The 9964-nt window shown below is 40.7% G+C and overlaps 3 non-coding genes and 4 pseudogenes across 3 annotated transcripts; all 7 read right to left on the bottom strand.

Moving 5' to 3' along the window:
* Positions 1-965: 965 nt before the first annotated feature.
* LOC120041117 lies at positions 966-1112 on the bottom strand (annotated as a pseudogene).
* Positions 1113-1806: 694 nt separating this feature from the next.
* On the bottom strand, positions 1807-1925 carry LOC120041121. Its single transcript, XR_005475832.1, has one exon. It is a non-coding gene; the product is annotated as a 5S ribosomal RNA (ribosomal RNA).
* A 686-nt stretch (positions 1926-2611) lies between these two features.
* LOC120041116 lies at positions 2612-2758 on the bottom strand (annotated as a pseudogene).
* Positions 2759-3451: 693 nt separating this feature from the next.
* LOC120041111 lies at positions 3452-3570 on the bottom strand. Its single transcript, XR_005475830.1, has one exon. It is a non-coding gene; the product is annotated as a 5S ribosomal RNA (ribosomal RNA).
* Positions 3571-4278: 708 nt separating this feature from the next.
* On the bottom strand, positions 4279-4425 carry LOC120041118 (annotated as a pseudogene).
* Positions 4426-5116: 691 nt separating this feature from the next.
* Positions 5117-5235, bottom strand: LOC120041123. The gene has a single exon (XR_005475834.1). It is a non-coding gene; the product is annotated as a 5S ribosomal RNA (ribosomal RNA).
* A 4357-nt stretch (positions 5236-9592) lies between these two features.
* On the bottom strand, positions 9593-9739 carry LOC120041115 (annotated as a pseudogene).
* Between the last annotated feature and the right edge of the window lie 225 nt (positions 9740-9964).

Genomic DNA, 9964 nt, shown 5'->3' with positions numbered 1-9964 from the left:
TCTGTGTTGTATTCTTGATGTCGAAGCCATTGTATCCGTCCAATTATTTTACTTAGAATCCCCCAAACAGCTCACGCCGTTGGGGGATAAAAACGCAAATATTTACAAAGAAAATAAGCTACACTCCCCACACAAACTTCCAAACTTAAAGTATATAAACCAGCAAAACCAAAAACGATTTTCTCTCTACAAACAATTCACAAACAATCCAACACCTGCTGCTCACTCACTTCCTGAAACTTCCAAAAGGGGCGTATTCAGGCTGGTATGGCCGTAAGCGAAGGTACATCTCTTGGTACACCATATAAAGTCAAAGTGAGTCTGATAAACAGACATTGCATTCTCACCAATTAGATAAGCAGCTTGAACTTTGGCTCACTCAAAAAGTGGAAGAAATTACATATACTGTAGCCATCACTTTTAGCACAGAGAGTGGATGAAATACAAACAAACCTTGTCAAACATTTCTAAGCGATGGCACATATTTCAGCCTTGTGGGAAAAAACGGACAAATACAATGACTTCTGACAAATACATCATCAGCAACAGTTTCCCATGCAGCTATCCTACTAGCCACAATAAATACACAAAAGCTCTGGATGTTGAAAAACCTATTGCATTGTTCTTGTGCTAAGGAGGAACGCATGTATGGACAATTTCATATTGGAAGCGCATGGGGCGCGTATGACACATCATGACCGGGGGGGGGGTTAGAGTGGCTTCTCAACTATCTCCTGATTGAAGTACCAGCGTGGCATAAATACAATGCTGCATTTCGCAACATAATGTTTCGACAAAATGCCAACAATATTTTGCTACAAACAAATGTTTCCACCTTTCGATTGGTCCACAAAGTCTCCTTCACAACTGACTTCAAAGATCTCCATAAGCACAGTCAGTTGACTCAAGTCATCCTTAAGCCTGCCGCCAAGCAACAGTTTATCATTAACAAAGACATCAGGGTAAAGCTCAAACGAGCACTACCATAAATTTTGCAATCGGATTCCCACATTTGGAAAATTCGCAAGGGGTCAGCACAGCCAGAGTGCAATGGCTGAGCCCCACACCGGGTGAACCACCTTCTTGATCACGGTATCTCTTCTGCTTAGTGGAGGACAAGTGTCTCCAGTGCCAACATTTTCCGCTAACGGTAACCACTTTGTGTTCTGATAATATCATATCACATCGACCTGCGTTAAATGCCGTTTAGGAATGCACTTGCACACAGAGTAGTGAAAAAGTAGTTTATTTTTGTTTACTAGATTATATCAGTGAACCACTAGATTCCCATCATGCAACACTGTCGAAAAAATCACCAATTACTTTTTAATATCTTAACCCATCTGATATCACAAATGTTTGCGATATGACGAAATACAATCACATTCAGACACACACACACACACACAGACAAATGCATGAAACCAATTGATTTATTATCGATAACATCTCAGATTCTCTTGTGCTTTTGATTTACTCCATAAAAGAAGGGTTGTAATTCCAACATGGAAAACACAGGGCCATCAGACACCAGTCCAGTTCCACTCCTCACCAGCATTATTTCCTTTGATCATTTGAACAGGGCGAGGGAGCACAGAGCACACACAAGCTGCATTCAGTAACAATATTCTTATTTGTCTTATGCATAAAAGGCAGTTGCTCCCTGACAACACAAGGAACTTTGATCGTATTAAAAGGGCAGGGGAGACTAGCCCATAGAAGCTGCATTTAGTCAATTCAGCATCAAATGCTTACTACAAGGCAGTGTTGCTGATGAAATAATGCCACACCCCCTAGTGGACAAAAGGCTTACAGCACCTGGTATTCCCAGGCGGTCTCCCATCCAAGTACTAACCAGGCCCGACCCTGCTTAGCTCCCGAGATCAGACGAGATCGGGCATATTCAGGCTGGTATGGCCGTAAGCAAAGGTACATCTCTTGGCACACCATATAAAGTCAAAGTGAGTCTGATAAACAGACATTGCATTCTCACCAATTAGATAAGCAGCTTGAACTTTGGCTCACTCAAAAAGTGGAAGAAATTACATATACTGTAGCCATCACTTTTTAGCACAGAGAGTTGGATGAAATACAAACAAACCTTGCAAACATTTCTAAGCGAGGGCACATATTTCAGCCTTGTGGGAAAAAACGGACAAATACAATGACTTCTGACAAATACATCATCAGCAACAGTTTCCCATGCAGCTATCCTACTAGCCACAATAAATACACAAAAGCTCTGGATGTTGAAAACCTATTGCATTGTTCTGTGCTAAGGAGGAACGCATGTATGGACAATTTCATATTGGAAGCGCATGGGGCGCGTATGACACATCATGACCGGGGGGGGGGGTTAGAGTGGCTTCTCAACTATCTCCTGATTGAAGTACCAGCGTGGCATAAATACAATGCTGCATTTCGCAACATAATGTTTCGACAAAATGCCAACAATATTTTGCTACAAACAAATGTTTCCACCTTTCGATTGGTCCACAAAGTCTCCTTCACAACTGACTTCAAAGATCTCCATAAGCACAGTCAGTTGACTCAAGTCATCCTTAAGCCTGCCGCCAAGCAACAGTTTATCATTAACAAAGACATCAGGGTAAAGCTCAAACGAGCACTACCATAAATTTTGCAATCGGATTCCCACATTTGGAAAATTCGCAAGGGGTCAGCACAGCCAGAGTGCAATGGCTGAGCCCCACACCGGGTGAACCACCTTCTTGATCACGGTATCTCTTCTGCTTAGTGGAGGAAAAGTGTCTCCAGTGCCAACATTTTCCGCTAACGGTAACCACTTTGTGTTCTGATAATATCATATCACATCGACCTGCGTTAAATGCCGTTTAGGAATGCACTTGCACACAGAGTAGTGAAAAAGTAGTTTATTTTGTTTACTAGATTATATCAGTGAACCACTAGATTCCCATCATGCAACACTGTCGAAAAAATCACCAATTACTTTTTAATATCTTAACCCATCTGATATCACAAATGTTTGCGATATGACGAAATACAATCACATTCAGACACACACACACACACACAGACAAATGCATGAAACCAATTGATTTATTATCGATAACATCTCAGATTCTCTTGTGCTTTTGATTTACTCCATAAAAGAAGGGTTGTAATTCCAACATGGAAAACACAGGGCCATCAGACACCAGTCCAGTTCCACTCCTCACCAGCATTATTTCCTTTGATCATTTGAACAGGGCGAGGGAGCACAGAGCACACACAAGCTGCATTCAGTAACAATATTCTTATTTGTCTTATGCATAAAAGGCAGTTGCTCCCTGACAACACAAGGAACTTTGATCGTATTAAAAGGGCAGGGGAGACTAGCCCATAGAAGCTGCATTTAGTCAATTCAGCATCAAATGCTTACTACAAGGCAGTGTTGCTGATGAAATAATGCCACACCCCCTAGTGGACAAAAGGCTTACAGCACCTGGTATTCCCAGGCGGTCTCCCATCCAAGTACTAACCAGGCCCGACCCTGCTTAGCTTCCGAGATCAGACGAGATCGGGCATATTCAGGCTGGTATGGCCGTAAGCGAAGGTACATCTCTTGGCACACCATATAAAGTCAAAGTGAGTCTGATAAACAGACATTGCATTCTCACCAATTGGATAAGCAGCTTGAACTTTGGCTCACTCAAAAAGTGGAAGAAATTACATATACTGTAGCCATCACTTTTTAGCACAGAGAGTTGGATGAAATACAAACAAACCTTGCAAACATTTCTAAGCGAGGGCACATATTTCAGCCTTGTGGGAAAAAACGGACAAATACAATGACTTCTGACAAATACATCATCAGCAACAGTTTCCCATGCAGCTATCCTACTAGCCACAATAAATACACAAAAGCTCTGGATGTTGAAAACCTATTGCATTGTTCTGTGCTAAGGAGGAACGCATGTATGGACAATTTCATATTGGAAGCGCATGGGGCGCGTATGACACATCATGACCGGGGGGGGGGGGGGGGGGGGGGGGGGGGGGGGGTTAGAGTGGCTTCTCAACTATCTCCTGATTGAAGTACCAGCGTGGCATAAATACAATGCTGCATTTCGCAACATAATGTTTCGACAAAATGCCAACAATATTTTGCTACAAACAAATGTTTCCACCTTTCGATTGGTCCACAAAGTCTCCTTCACAACTGACTTCAAAGATCTCCATAAGCACAGTCAGTTGACTCAAGTCATCCTTAAGCCTGCCGCCAAGCAACAGTTTATCATTAACAAAGACATCAGGGTAAAGCTCAAACGAGCACTACCATAAATTTTGCAATCGGATTCCCACATTTGGAAAATTCGCAAGGGGTCAGCACAGCCCGAGTGCAATGGCTGAGCCCCACACCGGGTGAACCACCTTCTTGATCACGGTATCTCTTCTGCTTAGTGGAGGAAAAGTGTCTCCAGTGCCAACATTTTCCGCTAACGGTAACCACTTTGTGTTCTGATAATATCATATCACATCGACCTGCGTTAAATGCCGTTTAGGAATGCACTTGCACACAGAGTAGTGAAAAAGTAGTTTATTTTGTTTACTAGATTATATCAGTGAACCACTAGATTCCCATCATGCAACACTGTCGAAAAAATCACCAATTACTTTTTAATATCTTAACCCATCTGATATCACAAATGTTTGCGATATGACGAAATACAATCACATTCAGACACACACACACACACAGACAAATGCATGAAACCAATTGATTTATTATCGATAACATCTCAGATTCTCTTGTGCTTTTGATTTACTCCATAAAAGAAGGGTTGTAATTCCAACATGGAAAACACAGGGCCATCAGACACCAGTCCAGTTCCACTCCTCACCAGCATTATTTCCTTTGATCATTTGAACAGGGCGAGGGAGCACAGAGCACACACAAGCTGCATTCAGTAACAATATTCTTATTTGTCTTATGCATAAAAGGCAGTTGCTCCCTGACAACACAAGGAACTTTGATCGTATTAAAAGGGCAGGGGAGACTAGCCCATAGAAGCTCCATTTAGTCAATTCAGCATCAAATGCTTACTACAAGGCAGTGTTGCTGATGAAATAATGCCACACCCCCTAGTGGACAAAAGGCTTACAGCACCTGGTATTCCCAGGCGGCCTCCCATCCAAGTACTAACCAGGCCCGACCCTGCTTAGCTCCCGAGATCAGACGAGATCGGGCATATTCAGGCGGGTATGGCCGTAAGCGAAGGTACATCTCTTGGCACACCATATAAAGTCAAAGTGAGTCTGATAAACAGACATTGCATTCTCACCAATTAGATAAGCAGCTTGAACTTTGGCTCACTCAAAAAGTGGAAGAAATTACATATACTGTAGCCATCACTTTTTAGCACAGAGAGTTGGATGAAATACAAACAAACCTTGCAAACATTTCTAAGCGAGGGCAAATATTTCAGCCTTGTGGGAAAAAACGGACAAATACAATGACTTCTGACAAATACATCATCAGCAACAGTTTCCCATGCAGCTATCCTACTAGCCACAATAAATACACAAAAGCTCTGGATGTTGAAAACCTATTGCATTGTTCTGTGCTAAGGAGGAACGCATGTATGGACAATTTCATATTGGAAGCGCATGGGGCGCGTATGACACATCATGACCGGGGGGGGGGGGGGGGGGGGGGGGGGGGGGGGGGGGGGTTAGAGTGGCTTCTCAACTATCTCCTGATTGAAGTACCAGCGTGGCATAAATACAATGCTGCATTTCGCAACATAATGTTTCGACAAAATGCCAACAATATTTTGCTACAAACAAATGTTTCCACCTTTCGATTGGTCCACAAAGTCTCCTTCACAACTGACTTCAAAGATCTCCATAAGCACAGTCAGTTGACTCAAGTCATCCTTAAGCCTGCCGCCAAGCAACAGTTTATCATTAACCTTTCACGAGTATCAATCCCGGATCCGGGAGCACCCCCCACCCCCCACACACTGATTAGCATAGCTAGCATAGCTTCACAAGTAGATAGTAGCATCTAAATATCATTAAATCACAAGTCCAAGACACCAGATGAAAGATACAGATCTTGTGAATAAAGCCACCATTTCAGATTTTTAAAATGTTTTACAGGGAAGACAAAATATGTAAATCTATTAGCTAAACACGTTAGCAAAATACACCACTATTCTAACTCCATCAGTTTCTTACTCCTTCAGGTGCTATCACCAATTCGGCTCAACTAAGATATTGATAGCCAATAACCTATAAAAAAAACCATCAGATGACAGTCTGATAACATATTCATGGTATAGGATAGTTTTTGTTAGAAAAAAGTGCATATTTCAGGTAGAAATCACAGTTTACAATTGCACCGACCATCACAAATCGACTAGAATTACTAGATAGAGCAACGTGTATGACCAATTTACTCATCATAAAACATTTCATAAAAATAGACAAAGCATAGCAATGGAAAGACCCAGTTCTTGTGATTTCAGACCATATTTCAGATTTTCTAAGCGTTTTTCAGCGAAAACACAATAAATCGATAAGTTAGCATACTACATGTGCAAACGTTACCAGAGCATCGATTCCAGCCAAAGAGCGCTATAACGTAATCACCGCCAAAAGATATTAATTTTTTCACTAACCTTCTCAGAATTCTTCCGATGACACTCCTGTAACATCATTTTACAACATACATATACAGTTTGTTCGAAAAGGTGCATATTTAGCCATACAAAACCGTGGTTACACAATAAAAATACTAGGAAATCAAGCCTCAATATGTCTGACGTCATCTATCAGAGTGATCTAGTTTAATTGAAAGCTAATCATATACTTGACTAAAAAATACAGGGTTGACAGGAATCGAAAGACAAATTAGTTCTTAATGCAACCGCTGATTTACATTTTTAAAATTATCCTTACTTTTCAATACAGGGTTCGCCAAGTGAAGCTATACCAAACAAAATGGCGAAATATGCGTTTAAAATATTTCGACAGAACAACAATTTATCATATTAAATATTGCTTACTTTGAGCTGTTCTTCCATCATATTCTTGGGCAATGTATCCTTTCTATGTTATAAACGTCTTTTGGTCGATAGATGTCCTCTGTCCTTCGAAATATCCACTAACGATCGAACGGGACCCCAAAACGTGTCCAAAGTTTCAGAGTGCACAACAAAGAAATTCCTCAAAATCGCACTAAACGGATATAAATTGCTATAAAACGGTTTAATTTCTTGCGACTACAGGGGGTGCTGTTCCGAATTAGCATTTTGTCGTCTCCAAATTAAACTGCCTAGTACTCAATTCTTGCTCGTACAATATGCATATTATTAATTATATTGGATAGAAAACACCTTCTAGTTTCATACAACGTTGAAATTATGTCTGTGGGTGACCCAGAACTCTTTCTACAGCGAAATCCATGACAGACAGTGAAAGGTCTGAGAGCGAAGCTCTGGTTTCAGATCAGTTTTTAAGGTCTCTGTCTATCCTATGGAACGACACGAACTGCACCCGCCTTCCCCTGGATGTCAGTAACCAATGAGAAGTGGAATGGGCCTTCTCCGTAGCTCTCAGAGGTTATAAAAGACCAAGGAGTGAGAGTAGCCCCCCTTTCGACGCTCGCCCTTACGCAGGAAGGGACCTCCGGACGCCATTTTCACAGGCTCGGTTATCAACTTGAAATGTATCCGTCTGTAATTTAATTCGATATAGGACTTAGAAACATCATAAGGTAGTTAATTTAAACCGTTTTATAGCAATTTATATCCGTTTAGTGCGATTTTGAGGAATTTCTTTGTTGTGCACTCTGAAACTTTGGACACGTTTTGGGGTCCCGTTCGATCGTTAGTGGATATTTCGAAGGACAGAGGACATCTATCGACCAAAAGACGTTTATAACATAGAAAGGATACATTGCCCAAGAATATGATGGAAGAACAGCTCAAAGTAAGCAATATTTAATATGATAAATTGTTGTTCTGTCGAAATATTTTAAACGCATATTTCGCCATTTTGTTTGGTATAGCTTCACTTGGCGAACCCTGTATTGAAAAGTAAGGATAATTTTACAAATGTAAATCAGCGGTTGCATTAAGAACTAATTTGTCTTTCGATTCCTGTCAACCCTGTATTTTTTAGTCAAGTATATGATTAGCTTTCAATTAAACTAGATCACTCTGATAGATGACGTCAGACATATTGAGGCTTGATTTCCTAGTATTTTTATTGTGTAACCACGGTTTTGTATGGCTAAATATGCACCTTTTCGAACAAACTGTATATGTATGTTGTAAAATGATGTTACAGGAGTGTCATCGGAAGAATTCTGAGAAGGTTAGTGAAAAAATTAATATCTTTTGGCGGTGATTACGTTATAGCGCTCTTTGGCTGGAATCGATGCTCTGGTAACGTTTGCACATGTAGTATGCTAACTTATCGATTTATTGTGTTTTCGCTGAAAAACGCTTAGAAAATCTGAAATATGGTCTGAAATCACAAGAACTGGGTCTTTCCATTGCTATGCTTTGTCTATTTTTATGAAATGTTTTATGATGAGTAAATTGGTCATACACGTTGCTCTATCTAGTAATTCTAGTCGATTTGTGATGGTCGGTGCAATTGTAAACTGTGATTTCTACCTGAAATATGCACTTTTTTCTAACAAAAACTATCCTATACCATGAATATGTTATCAGACTGTCATCTGATGGTTTTTTTTATAGGTTATTGGCTATCAATATCTTAGTTGAGCCGAATTGGTGATAGCACCTGAAGGAGTAAGAAACTGATGGAGTTAGAATAGTGGTGTATTTTGCTAACGTGTTTAGCTAATAGATTTACATATTTTGTCTTCCCTGTAAAACATTTTAAAAATCTGAAATGGTGGCTTTATTCACAAGATCTGTATCTTTCATCTGGTGTCTTGGACTTGTGATTTAATGATATTTAGATGCTACTATCTACTTGTGAAGCTATGCTAGCTATGCTAATCAGTGTGTGGGGGGTGGGGGGTGATCCCGGATACGGGGTTGAGGTTCGGTAAAGGTTAAATTAACTACCTTATGATGTTTCTAAGTCCTATATCGAATTAAATTACAGACGGATACATTTCAAGTTGATAACCGAGCCTGTGAAAATGGCGTCCGGAGGTCCCATCCTGCGTAAGGGCGAGCGTCGAAAGGGGGGCTACTCTCACTCCTTGGTCTTTTATAACCTCTGAGAGCTACCTAGAAGGCCCATTCCACTTCTCATTGGTTACTGACATCCAGGGGAAGGCGGGTGCAGTTCGTGTCGTTCCATAGGATAGACAGAGACCTTAAAAACTGATCTGAAACCAGAGCTTCGCTCTCAGACCTTTCACTGTCTGTCATGGATTTCGCTGTAGAAAGAGTTCTGGGTCACCCACAGACATAATTTCAACGTTGTATGAAACTAGAAGGTGTTTTCTATCCAATATAATTAATAATATGCATATTGTACGAGCAAGAATTGAGTACTAGGCAGTTTAATTTGGAGACGACAAAATGCTAATTCGGAACAGCACCCCCTGTAGTCGCAAGAAGTTAACAAAGACATCAGGGTAAAGCTCAAACGAGCACTACCATAAATTTTGCAATCGGATTCCCACATTTGGAAAATTCGCAAGGGGTCAGCACAGCCAGAGTGCAATGGCTGAGCCCCACACCGGGTGAACCACCTTCTTGATCACGGTATCTCTTCTGCTTAGTGGAGGAAAAGTGTCTCCAGTGCCAACATTTTCCGCTAACGGTAACCACTTTGTGTTCTGATAATATCATATCACATCGACCTGCGTTAAATGCCGTTTAGGAATGCACTTGCACACAGAGTAGTGAAAAAGTAGTTTATTTTGTTTACTAGATTATATCAGTGAACCACTAGATTCCCATCATGCAACACTGTCGAAAAAATCACCAATTACTTTTTAATATCTTAA

Source organism: Salvelinus namaycush, unplaced genomic scaffold (assembly GCF_016432855.1).
Source record: "Salvelinus namaycush isolate Seneca unplaced genomic scaffold, SaNama_1.0 Scaffold4076, whole genome shotgun sequence".
Classification (NCBI taxonomy): Eukaryota; Metazoa; Chordata; class Actinopteri; order Salmoniformes; family Salmonidae; genus Salvelinus; species Salvelinus namaycush.
This window is presented reverse-complemented; position numbering and strand designations above follow the sequence as displayed.